We start from the raw sequence: 11,943 nt of genomic DNA, 5'->3' as shown, positions 1-11,943 counted from the left end.
ACCGCCAATGTATTAAAGTGACACGGGGGTTCGGGGGCCATGTTGGCTACGATACAAATACAGACCGCGGTTTAGAGTTTGAAATGGCTCTGTCTTCCCAACCTGCGGTTTAAATCACACCTGCATTTTAAAGTAAACCCACTTGCCGTGTCATTTTAGAATCGCCAAACTCCCACTAATGCCTTTTTTTTTTTTGCAGCTTTAACTTAAAGCTGCTCCGTACATGGTTTAGCTCGGATTTAAGGAGAGACTGCCTTAATTTAAACACGTCTCCAACTCAGATAATTTTAATATTTAAAATTTAAAACTCTTCCATCAAGTACTATGGCACTTTGCTATGGCCCTTTGCTATGGCCCTCTCAGATAAATCAGGAGACCCACCAACAGCATTGCCTGGAAGGCCTGCTTCTTGAGCCGAATAGCTTCCCGCCTGTTTGTAAATTTTAGCTTCCAGGTATAATATGTCCATTTGTGAAGCTAATGACTCTCATGTCTGAGGCAAAGTGAGTGTATCTGCAAAAAAAAGGCATTTTCTTAAAAGGTTAGTTCATTGGTATAGCTTGGAATTCTGGGCCTACTGAAAGAATTTTGCTCCCCCACACATAAAGTGAATTAATTATTACTGGAATTTTTGTGGGCCCTTTCCAGGTGTGGACTTCTAGAATTTTCACCACCATTCACAAAACTAACGATGGCCCTGGGCCCTCTTACATCTAAATTTTTGCAAACAGCACTGTGAGACTCCGCATGTCACATGGCCATGTGTTTTTAGGAGCTGCTAATATTTTTTTTGTGTATTTCGTAATTGGACTTTGTTCCTTTTAAAAGTAGACAGTTTAACTTCTGAAATTGGAGGGGTACTCCCAGATACAAATAAGACGTTACAAATGTGGTATGTTGCCGTTTAACTCAATATGTCATAATATTCACTTATGTAGTTCAGTGACATTTACATTTATTTACTTAGCAGACACTTTTCTCCAAAGCAACTTCCCATGAACTCTATGTAGTGTTACAAGCCCACACACCTTGTTCACCACAGTGACTTACACTGCTAGATACGCTACTTACAATGGGTCACTCATCCATACATCAGTAGGATACACTCTCTGTGTGTGTGTGTGAACCTGAACAGCATGTCTTTGGAGTGTGGGAGGAAACCAGAGCACCCAAACACTTACACTGCTAGATACACTACTTATAATGGGTCACTCAGTAATACATCAGTGAAACACACTCTCTGTCACTCACACACTACAGGTGAATGTGAACAGCATGTCTTTGGGAGGAAACCAACACTGACACGGCAAGAACATGGAAACTCCACACACATACTGAGCGGGGACTGAACCCATGTCCTCTTGCACCATTCAGGCACTGGGAGACAGCAGCACTACTCGCTTTGCCACCATGCTGCCTCTATTTTTAATTATTTTTCCATACTTATTTTCAAAGTGATAAATTAAAGAAAAGGCAAAGACAAATATGTAGGTGAATGAATCACATCAGTGACATGGCAGTGAACTTCTCCAGTAAAATTACCTAGCTGTATAAATGGGTGAATAATTGTAAGTAGCTTAACAGTGTAAGTCACTTTGGAGAAAAGAGTCATCTGAATGAGTAAATTTTAGTGTGAGTCAGCCAATGACTAATTTATTATACTGATCATTGCTAATTACAATACTATTAGCAAGACACACACACACACACACACACACACACACACACACACACACACACACACACATTTTCAGAATCACTCATCCCATACAGGGTCACGGGGAACCGGAGCCTACCTGGCAACTCAGGGCGTAGGAGGGGACACACCCAGGACGGGATGCCAGTCCACCGCAAGGCACCCCAAGCAGGACTCGAACCCCAGTCCCACCGGAGAGCAGGACCCGGTCCAACCCACCGCACCACCATGCCACCATGCCACTGCACCCCCCTATTAGCAAGATATTTTAGGAAATAATGTATATAACATTTCTTTAAAAGTCTTCAGACTATGGATAACTTTCCTCTTTACCTAATATAACAGTTTACCAGGTAGCAAAAGTAATTATGTTAGATAGAATAGGCAAAGCAATTTGACTTTATTCAGCTGCTTTTTTGCCACTTAACTTCAGAATGCATGCAGATATACTGTGCAGTCTTACATAACCAAAGTCCAGGGACCAATGTAAGTTTCTTACTGCAAGTACTTCTTGCTTGAAATTGGTTTTTTCTGGCATCCTTTGTCCTTTCAGTATTATAGGAAATGTTTGTGAATGCTTATTGGATGGGCAGTTTTAATCTGTCCATGTGTTTTATAGCACTTAGAGAATGAGCTGTTTCCAGTGCGCCAGACTGTGGACTCTTGAAAGAAAGTGGATGCTAAGGGTAGAAAGTGTTTTGAAAAATCAAAAATTTTTAAGCTGATTTTTTTTTTTTTAAAGAGATATTTCTTTATTTCTATAGTCTAGTCTACAAAATAGATAGCCCAGAAGGATTTCTTGCAGCAGTTCAAGAAACTTTTTCATAGAGTGTTGTAAAAATGCATCTAGATTCACGCTTATTGTATTTCAGCTGCACAAACCTGCAGTCTGCAATGAATAAAATATTCCTTATATATTGTTTAAACATATTGGTAATAACTTGGCAAATGTTCATAGACATGACCATTCCTATGGCTAGTATTGTATTCAATGCTGTGGGCAAGTGCTTGAGCAGGCAAAACATGTCATCAGTAATTACCTTTTAAAGTTAGTTAAATTTTTTGCATGCATTTTTTTGCTATCAAAACTAAAAATGCACAGATGAATAACAGTGAATTTTACTTTTTAATGTGTGACATCAAGGGGGGGTGCGGTAGCGCAGTGGGTTTGGCTGGGTCCGGCTCTCTGAGAGGTCTGAGGTTCGAGTTCCACTTGGGATGCCCTGCGATGGACTGGCATCCCGTCCTAGGTGTGTCCCCTGCACCCTGTGTTGCTGGGTTAGGCTCCAGTTTGCCATGACCCCATTTGGGACAAGCAGCTTCAGACAGTGTATGTGTACGATGACATAAAACACTCCTAGTAATAATGTCCTGAGGAAAAAGGAAACTGCATGAAACAAAATTATTCAAGTTTAAAACTGGTATATCTGGCATCATTAACTGTTATTATTAGAAGTGGTATTATCATTATTTTACCATTTCAAGTGATTCATAATATAACGACCCACGTTACTGTAAGTTTTGAGCAGAAAACAGGTCTATTGGAAATAGTTGCATTATGGGAAATGTGAATAAAGTGTGCAACCACTGGGGGAACTTACGGGTAAACTCAACACTTCACCGTACGCCATACTTTATTTTACTTTATTTTTTTTTAAATTACTTTTAGATGTGATATGTTGCATGGGCAGTTCCAACAGCAGCTGGAATCCAATACAGTAACTTGCTTTGATACTGTTCAAATGGCCATGAGGGCAGTTTCAGGCATAATAATTTATGTAACCAAGTTTCCACTGCAAGTATTTTGAGCGGGAACACAAAAGAACTGGAATCTGACCTTCAGTATCTGGACATTGTTGAAGATTTACTGCTTCTGTTGATTTACTATCTATCATCTGAAGAGGCTATTCTTATCCGTACATCTCTAAAGTGATGAAAGCTATGAAAGCTATATGAAATGCTGGCCACCCAGGGGATATGACCTCTGTGACCTCTAGATGCAACACATGCATCAATATCCAGTAATGCAGGATTTTGTCAGCAATCCTTGGAGTCCCCTTAATCACATAATCCAACATTATGTGAAATGTAAATTACACTTATTTTTACACAACATTTTGCATTAGCTATGCAAAAAAACAACTACTGTAACCACAAGCACTTCTATTTAGCCCTTTGCTTCATTTTTTAAAGATTGAAAATACAGTTCTAACTCAGTTCAGCTCTTCTCCTATCAACACACTACATTTTTGATCATGTATACATGTATACTATAGCTTGTAGCATGTACTGAACCCTTAATGCTCAACATGTTCCTTTACACATACTACTTTGCCAGATGTCATGTACACAAAACTCATGAGCATGTATTTATATTTACATTTGCAACTACATTTGTCAATTTGGCAGATGGTTTTACTGTAATACAAGCAACACACGGCAAAAACAAAAGTGCATTTCACCAACAGACGGGACACATTGATGCAAAAATGCAATTCTCCTAGTATAGGCTGATGTTACTATTTAAAGCAGTATACATTATCCATGCAAGTTATGTACTATATTGCTTGTTATAAGCAATGCAAAAATAATTAAAAGATCATGAATTTAATTTTGTGTCTTAACTATAATGCTTTCTGTTTCCTGAATTAGCTTTTCTGTTTGAAAGTATCTTTATCATCTCTCATGCCGACCAATGTGTAAGAACAATAGTATGTAATGATTTTCTCTTCCGCTGCCTGATATCTGGAGAAGAATGACAATCAGTTAGGTCTCCGGGTAAGTAAGATCTCCCTCTTGGTCAACCTTTTTCTCTAGCTCAAAGTAGAGGATGTTGAAGAGGCCACACACTGAGACATGAGTAATGTCCTCTGTCAGCCATGAAACGTGTGCACCGCCACTTCACATTTCCGTTGTCACTTATCAGCCTGGAGGACCTCACCACAGGCCTCACGAAGGCAGATTTTTGCACTTTCTGAAACAGTAGACCTGACTGCATTGTTATTACATTGAGCGCAGTAAGCTGCCCACAGACAGCCCACAGAGAAAACAGCATGTTCAAATAAGTTTACATGTCTCATTGAATAGAAATGTCTTTTAACAGGCTTACGTTGGTTAATATAAACATAGTATATGACCAACTGTACACTGCCATCACGGAGTCATGTAAACATATACAGGTGATTCTGGGCAGCCCACATAACCCGGCCGGGCTCAGCCCGAAAAGGCAACGCCCATCACCTGCAAGGTCCAACATGGGGGTTGGGTTCAATGCCTTTCGGGCAGCAGGAGGGGATAGGGTGGCGCATGGCGTTCCAGACCCTCGCAACAGAAACTGACTCTTGGCACATGGAATGTCACCTCACTGGGGGGAAAGGAACGTAACTGGTGCAGGAGGTTGAGAGATACCAATTAGATATAGTTGGGCTCACCTCCACTTACAGTGTCGGCTCTGGAACCAAACTCCTCAATAGGGGGTAGTCTCTCTCCTACTCGGGAGTTGCACAGAATGAGAGGCGCCGGGCGGGTGCGGGGATACTCACAAGCCCCCGGCTGACTGCTGTACAGTTGGAGCGTGTCCTGGTGGACAAAAGGGTTGCCTCAATGTAACTTAAGGTTGCAGAGAGGACAACTCTGACTGCTGTGTGCGCTTATGCACCAAACAGCAGTTCATAGTATTCAAACTTCTTGGAGAGAGTGGGTGGGGTTCTGAACAGTGCCCCACCTACAGACTCCATAGTCTTGCTGGGGGACTTCAGTGCTCACGTAGACAATGACTAGAAAATCTGGAGGGGGGTAATTGGGAAGAACGGCTTGCCCGTTCTAAACCCGAATGCTGAAATGTTATTGTACTTCTGTGCTAGTCATGGTTTGTCCATAACAAACACCATGTTCAAACACAAGGATGCTCATAAGTGTACTCGGTACCAGAGCTTCTTAGGTCAAAGGTCAATGATTGACTTTGTAGTCATTTTATCTGACTTGTGGCCACATGTTCTGGACACTCGGGTAAAGAGAGGTGCTGAGTTGTCAACCGATCACCATCTGGTGGTAAGCTGGATCAGATGGCGGGGAAAACTGACGGACAGACCTGGTAGACCCAAGTGTGTAGTGAGGGTGTGCTGGGAATGACTGCCAGAGGACCCTGTCTGGAATGATTTGAACTCGCACCTCGGTAAGAATTTCCCTCAGGCCCCGGAAGAGGTAGGGGACATGGAGTTTGAATGGACCCTGTTCAAAAGCTCCATTGTGGAAGCAGCCAGGCACAGCTGAGGCCAAAAGCTTGTGGGTGCCAGTCACGGCGGCAACCCAAGAACCCGCTGGTGGACACTGGTGGTGAGGGAAGCTGCCAAACTGAAGAAGGAGGCCTTTAGGGCCTGGTTGGCTCTGAGGACTCCTGACTCAGCAGATAGGTACCAGCAGGCAAAAAGGTGGCAGCGGCTGCGGTTTCGGGAGCAAAATCCAGAGCGTTTGGAAAGGCCATGGAAAATAACTTTTGGTCAGCCTCGAAGAGGTTCTGGAGAACCATCCGGCAGCTCAGGAAGGGTCGGAGTAGCTTCGTTCAAGTTGTGCTCAGCAAAGGTGGAGATACTCTGACCTCAAATGAAAACATTTTTGAGAGGTGGAAGGAGAATCTGAGGAACTCCTAAACCTGAGAGATATGCCTCCTTTACAGGAGTCAGAGCCAGAGGCTTCTGGAGTATGAGAATCCATTTCCCTGGTGGAAGTCACTGAGGTAGTTGGAAAGCTCCACAATGGCAAAGCACCAGGGGTGGATGAAATTCCCCCAGAACTGCTCAAGGCCCTGGATATTGTGGGGCTGTCATGGATGACTGCCTCTGCAATGTGGCATGGACCTCGAGGACAGTGCCTTTGAACTGGCAAACTGGGTTGGCAGTCCTTGTCTTTAAGAAAGGGGACTAGAGAATGTTTGCCAACTACCGGGGTATCACATTTCTCAGCCTTCCTGGGAAAGTCTGTGCCAGGGTGCTGGAAAGGAGGCTCCGGTTGAACCTCGGATTGAAGAGAAACAATGCAGATTCCGTCCTGGCCGTGAAACAGTGGACCAGCTTTTCACCCTTTCACAGATAATTGAGGAGGCATGGGAGTTCGCTAAGGCAGTCTACATGTGTTTTGTGGACTTGGAGAAGGCCTACGACCGCGTTCCCTGAGAAATTCTGTGGGAGGTGCTTCGGGAGCATGGGGTGCCGGGGCCACCATTGCGGACTATTCGGTCTCTGTACACACGGAGCAAGAGCTGTGTCCGCATTCTTGGCATCAAGTCCAGCTCATTCAGTGGGGATGCTGAACTTCACCAAGGTTGTGCCTTGTCTCCACTCCTGTTTTTGGTTTTCATGGACAGGATATCAAGGCTCAGCCGAAGTCAGGAGGGCATTCTATGTGGGGGCAGGAAGGTGATGTCTTTGCTTTTTGCAGATGATGTTGTCCCTTTGGCACATCACATGGATGCCTCCAGCATGCACTGGAACAGTTTGGAGCCGAGTGTGAAGCGGTTGGTATGAGGATCAGCACCTCCAAGTCTGAGTCCATGGTTCTCTCATGGAAAAGGATGGCATGCCCTCTTCATGTAAGGGGAGAGAATTTGCCCCAGATGGAGGAGTTTAAGTATCTTGGGGTCTTGTTCAGGAGTGAAAGGAGAAGGGAGCATGAGATCGGCTGCAGGTTGGGAACAGCAGCAGCAATAATGCGGTCGCTGTACCAGACTGTAGTGGTGAAGAGCGAGCTGAGCCATAAGGCAAAGCTCTCTATTTAACGGTCAGTCTGTGTGTCAACCCACACCTATGCTCATGAACTCTGGCTAATGACCGAAAGAATAAGATCACGGATACAAGCAACTGAAATGAGTTTTCAGTGCAGGGTGGTGGGACTCATTCTCTGTGACAAGGTGAGGAGTTCGGCCATCCGGGAGGAACTCGGAATAGAGTCGCTACTCCTCCGCATTGAGAGGAGCCACTTGAAGTGGTTCGGGTATCTGGTAAGGATGCCCTTGGGTGCCACTAACTGGGACAAGGCCCCAAGGTTGACCCAGGATCCACTGGAGAGATTTGCGAGGGACAGGGATGTCTGGACTTCTCTGCTCTCCCTATTGCTACCGTGACCCTAGCTGGAAAAATGGTCTTGAAAATGGATGGATGGATTTCTTCTCAGGCAAGCAATATGTGGAGCGATCCTCTCTCGCTATGCTGGCAGCGGCAGTGATTCGCATCTACCAGTCTGTCACACAGAGGTGTGTATTAGGTATATAAAATGCATTTTTGACTTACGATATTTTCAACTTATGATGGGTTTCGGTGAATGTAACCTCATCATAAATTGGGGACCACATGTATATTCATTTCCATGAGTCTATCCTCACCTTCTCCATAACTCTGAGCCACCATAGAGGACAATGCCAGTCTATAAAGCCTTCTATCAGCAGAGAGGATCATTGGCTTTAACCTGCTAAAACTCCAGGACTTCTACCATTAATGGACCAGAAAATTCAAAAAAGATCATCACAGACCCCAGCCGTCACATCTTCAAAGCCCTCTTTTCTGAAAAGCAATACAGGACAATCAAGTCTTGAAAAATGAGGCATAAGAACACATAAATTACAAATTTTCATCAGTTTCCTGATTAACTACTGAATTTTTCTTTATAATACATACTACACTTAAATGGACACTGGCTGTTAAGACTTTCCACTGGTGACATAGCAAATAGACTGTAGGAAAATATTTTTTAAAGAGCAATGATATAGAATATTTACATTTATTACTACGGCTCTTTCCACTATACTTACTTATGAGAATAGTGGAAAGAGCCATAGGATTAAATTTACAGTATTTATTAAAATAAATACTGTAAATAATTGTATTTGTGTAGTATTGTATTTTCTACAGATTTTGTTAATTTATATTTCCTTTTACTTTTATAGTGCAGATGCATCCACCACGTAAGATTCCTTGCATGTACAGAAGTATTGGACATTTGCATTTACTTTTATATGGCTAAATACGTCATTTTTGGAACACAAATAGTCACCTTTTCTAAAATAGGCGTAAAAGGGCCCGCAACCTGCAAAATATACTGTTCATAAGGTTTTAATAACTGATGAATACCGACATAATTTGTATGTTGTCTGTTTAAGAAGAACAAAGGTGCATGTCCAAGAAAAAAATTGTAATTTGATGTAAAAGAATGATATCTGTAGCGCTAATGCCATCCTATTTGGAATCAAGTCAAATCCTTCACTGCCGAGGAACTCCCAGGCTGGGCTGCTTGCAGCTGCTCCACCCATGTTGGCTGTTTATTTTAAACCAAATTAGCACAGCCTGTGAGCACAGGGAGCCCCGCTCCCATCAGTGCCTGGCAGAGGCTGGAGGGGGTGGGAGGAGGCAGGGCATAGCTCTGGTGCTCTCCATAAGGCAGACTACGAATCTTCACCCACGGCAGTCAGAAAGTCCCCTTTGGGAAGCCATACACATTCATAGGAAATGTGACAGCGTAGTTAAAAGGGTGTGTGTGTGTGTGTGTGTGTGTGTGTGTGTGTGTGTCTGTGGGAAGTGAAAGTATGCAAAAATGGTGACCATTTCAAAACCGTAGGCTTCCGCGGCTGGTGTCAACTGACTGGGGATTTAACCCTTCTGGATTAGATCGCGTCGTGTAGGACACTGGTTCTAACGTTTCGCTTTCGCGACCCGACTGCCTCTCACGGAGGCTCAGTTCAATGAGCCGACCTGTAACACGAAAGATACAGCGCAAGAGGAAAACACAGCAGGGGCACCATCTATCAGGACCACTCGCTACGACCTCCGACCCCAATCCCACCCATAAATACACCTATCATCATCAAACACTCCAGTTCACATCTAGCCTTTATGAGATGTGGCAGCTCCCTGAAGATGCTTCCAACAGGGGAAGCGAAACGTTGGAACCGGTGTCCTACACGACGCGATCTAATCCAGAAGAGTTAAATCCCCAGTCATGGTGACCATTGACACATTGGGAAGATGTTACACTCAGCATCAGATTTACAGAAGACATATCCAATATGTATCCACTAAGTATTGATTAAGCATCAGTGGAATTATATATTTACTACCTGGACCACATAACATGATGCCCTCCGTGACTGAAAAGAAGATGCAAATGTAGCCTTGGAACATAATTTTTTGTAGAATGATGTGTGTGGAACTAGAATTTTTTAATTTCTGCACAAGAGCAGTCGATGCTTCATGTAGAGGTCGCAGAGGTCGCGTCCCCTTGGGGGACCAACATTTCATATAGTTTTCATAGCTTTCATCACTTTAGAGATGTACAGATGAGAAACAATACATGCACCTTAATAAACATGGTCCGGTAGAAAAAAAGGCAAATGGCCTGAGTTCAGTCATATGTCATTGCATCCTTGTGATGAGTGTACTTCTGCTTTTTCCAATAGCTCCATTTGTCCATAAGGGTGTCCTTAAATCTGGGTATGCAAATAATATATAAAGAAGTCAGTAAGCACATGAATTTCAAGATGCATGACACAGCAGAGCTTTGCACACACAGAATTGTGCATGGGGCCACTGTCCCCACCGGCTGTTTGACGTCTCATCACGGTTTATTGCACTGGTTATCCAAACTATTTCTTTTAAAATGCAACATACAGAAATCATCTGAAAGGCTGCCTCATCTATTCATTGAACTTATCTCTCTCCTGCTGTGGTCCACTTTTAGAAACACATGGGATAAATTATCGGGCTGGCCTTGCACAGTCCATGGCAGTACTCATCAATGTGGGGCACAGATTTAAACACTCAGCTGTATGTGTCTGCTTCTCTGCCCAGTTCAACTCCTCCTCCCTCACTGTGTTGCTCGTTCACTTTCCCTCTCTCTCCATCTCTCTCTCCTCTCTCTCCTCCGCTCTCTCTCCTGGCTGTCCTTGGGTGAGTTCTCTGTGCTGCTTGTCTGCTGTCGGAGGATCTGTAAGCCTGCTTTGCCCCGTGGATGTGTACGTCTGCACCATCATCTCAGGGACACGGAGGCCAGGTCTTGGGAAGAGCAATGCTAGCCGGCTGTGTCCTCTAAGCACGTCCACTGCAGCATGACTTCATTCTAAGGTGAGTTGGAATTACATTATTGCTGTTGTTTTTTTCCGAGCATTTTCAAAGCCTTTCGAGTTGTCTTCTGCTTTCTCTCCTGCTTATCAAATTCAAAACCAGAATACTTTATCGGTACAGCACATGACATGTATTGCCTAGAAAAGGGGATATAAAAATAAATCAAAGCAAAGCAGTTATCCCTTTTCTAAGGTTTGTTTGAAAGCATTAAAGTATCCCTTCTCTGACATGTGATAGGCCAAGTGTCCTCAACAGCAGTTTGGATTAGCAAACACTGATATCTACATTTATTAGTGTCTGAAATACCTTGATAGGTTCTCTTGTTTGAAACAGCAAAAGCGGTGAACTCTGAAGGTACTTGGACTGAATTTGGGTAGGCTGATTAAGGGAAAGCACTGGACCGAAGGGTTTCTGTGACACCGTGAAGCTTGTTGGCATCTTGCTCAGCTGTTTGTCTGGCTTGCGCACCTCCGTCTCTGATGATGCTTGCGCTGTTTGCGTTAGCACAGACGAATTAATATTGATGTTTCTGTGCTGAGCAGCGCACGAGTTCCACCTGGAACTTCCTTTTGCGTGAAATGAGTGGCACAGATTCCAGGCCTGAGGCCACAGGCTCTGATTTCTGTATATTGCTACTACCCTGAGAAAGCACACTGGAAAACAGTACTTGCAAAGTGTAACATGGACTAGTATCTTCAAGGTTGCCTGTTATGTCCTAGGAAGGGTCTTTCTGAGGTGCCTCTGAGTATGTGAGTTAATCTGAATTGCTCTCATGAAATTTGAAAGTTACTCACCACAAAAGTGTGAGCTAAACAGATAATTATCTATATCACTTGCTACTACACCCAACCACAAGGTGTCCCTGAAAAGGCAACTAGTAAATGTATATAGGGATTTCATGTTAGCGTCTCTGTGCATGATGTGTACCTTTTAGGTGTCTAGTCTTTCATTCCCTCTCATTCCACCCTCTTTGTATTTCTCAATCATTCTATCGATCTATCTTATTTGTCATTCCTCACACATCTGCTCAATTGTCTGTCCCCTCCCTCAGCTCCCTTGGACAACAAGCTAATGGCTTTTCTGCATTTCAGTGTCTGATGCCCATGGATCCCATTGGTCGATGCCTGTGACCTTATTATT

The 11,943-nt window shown here is 43.6% G+C and overlaps 1 protein-coding gene across 3 annotated transcripts in view; it reads left to right on the top strand.

Annotated features, from left to right (window-relative positions):
• The first annotated feature begins 10,583 nt into the window (after positions 1-10,583).
• Positions 10,584-11,943, top strand: part of samd14 (sterile alpha motif domain containing 14) — a 28,174-nt gene continuing 26,814 nt past the window's right edge. For all 3 annotated transcript variants that reach the window (XM_018741989.2, XM_018741988.2, XM_018741990.2), the window contains exon 1: positions 10,584-10,803. The gene's annotated coding sequence lies outside the window, so the exon portion shown is untranslated. The remainder of the gene's footprint in view (positions 10,804-11,943) is intronic.

Source organism: Scleropages formosus, chromosome 25, assembly GCF_900964775.1.
Source record: "Scleropages formosus chromosome 25, fSclFor1.1, whole genome shotgun sequence".
Taxonomy (NCBI): Eukaryota; Metazoa; Chordata; class Actinopteri; order Osteoglossiformes; family Osteoglossidae; genus Scleropages; species Scleropages formosus.
The sequence above is the reverse complement of the archived record's forward strand: the minus strand, read 5'-3'. Positions and strand labels throughout refer to the sequence as shown.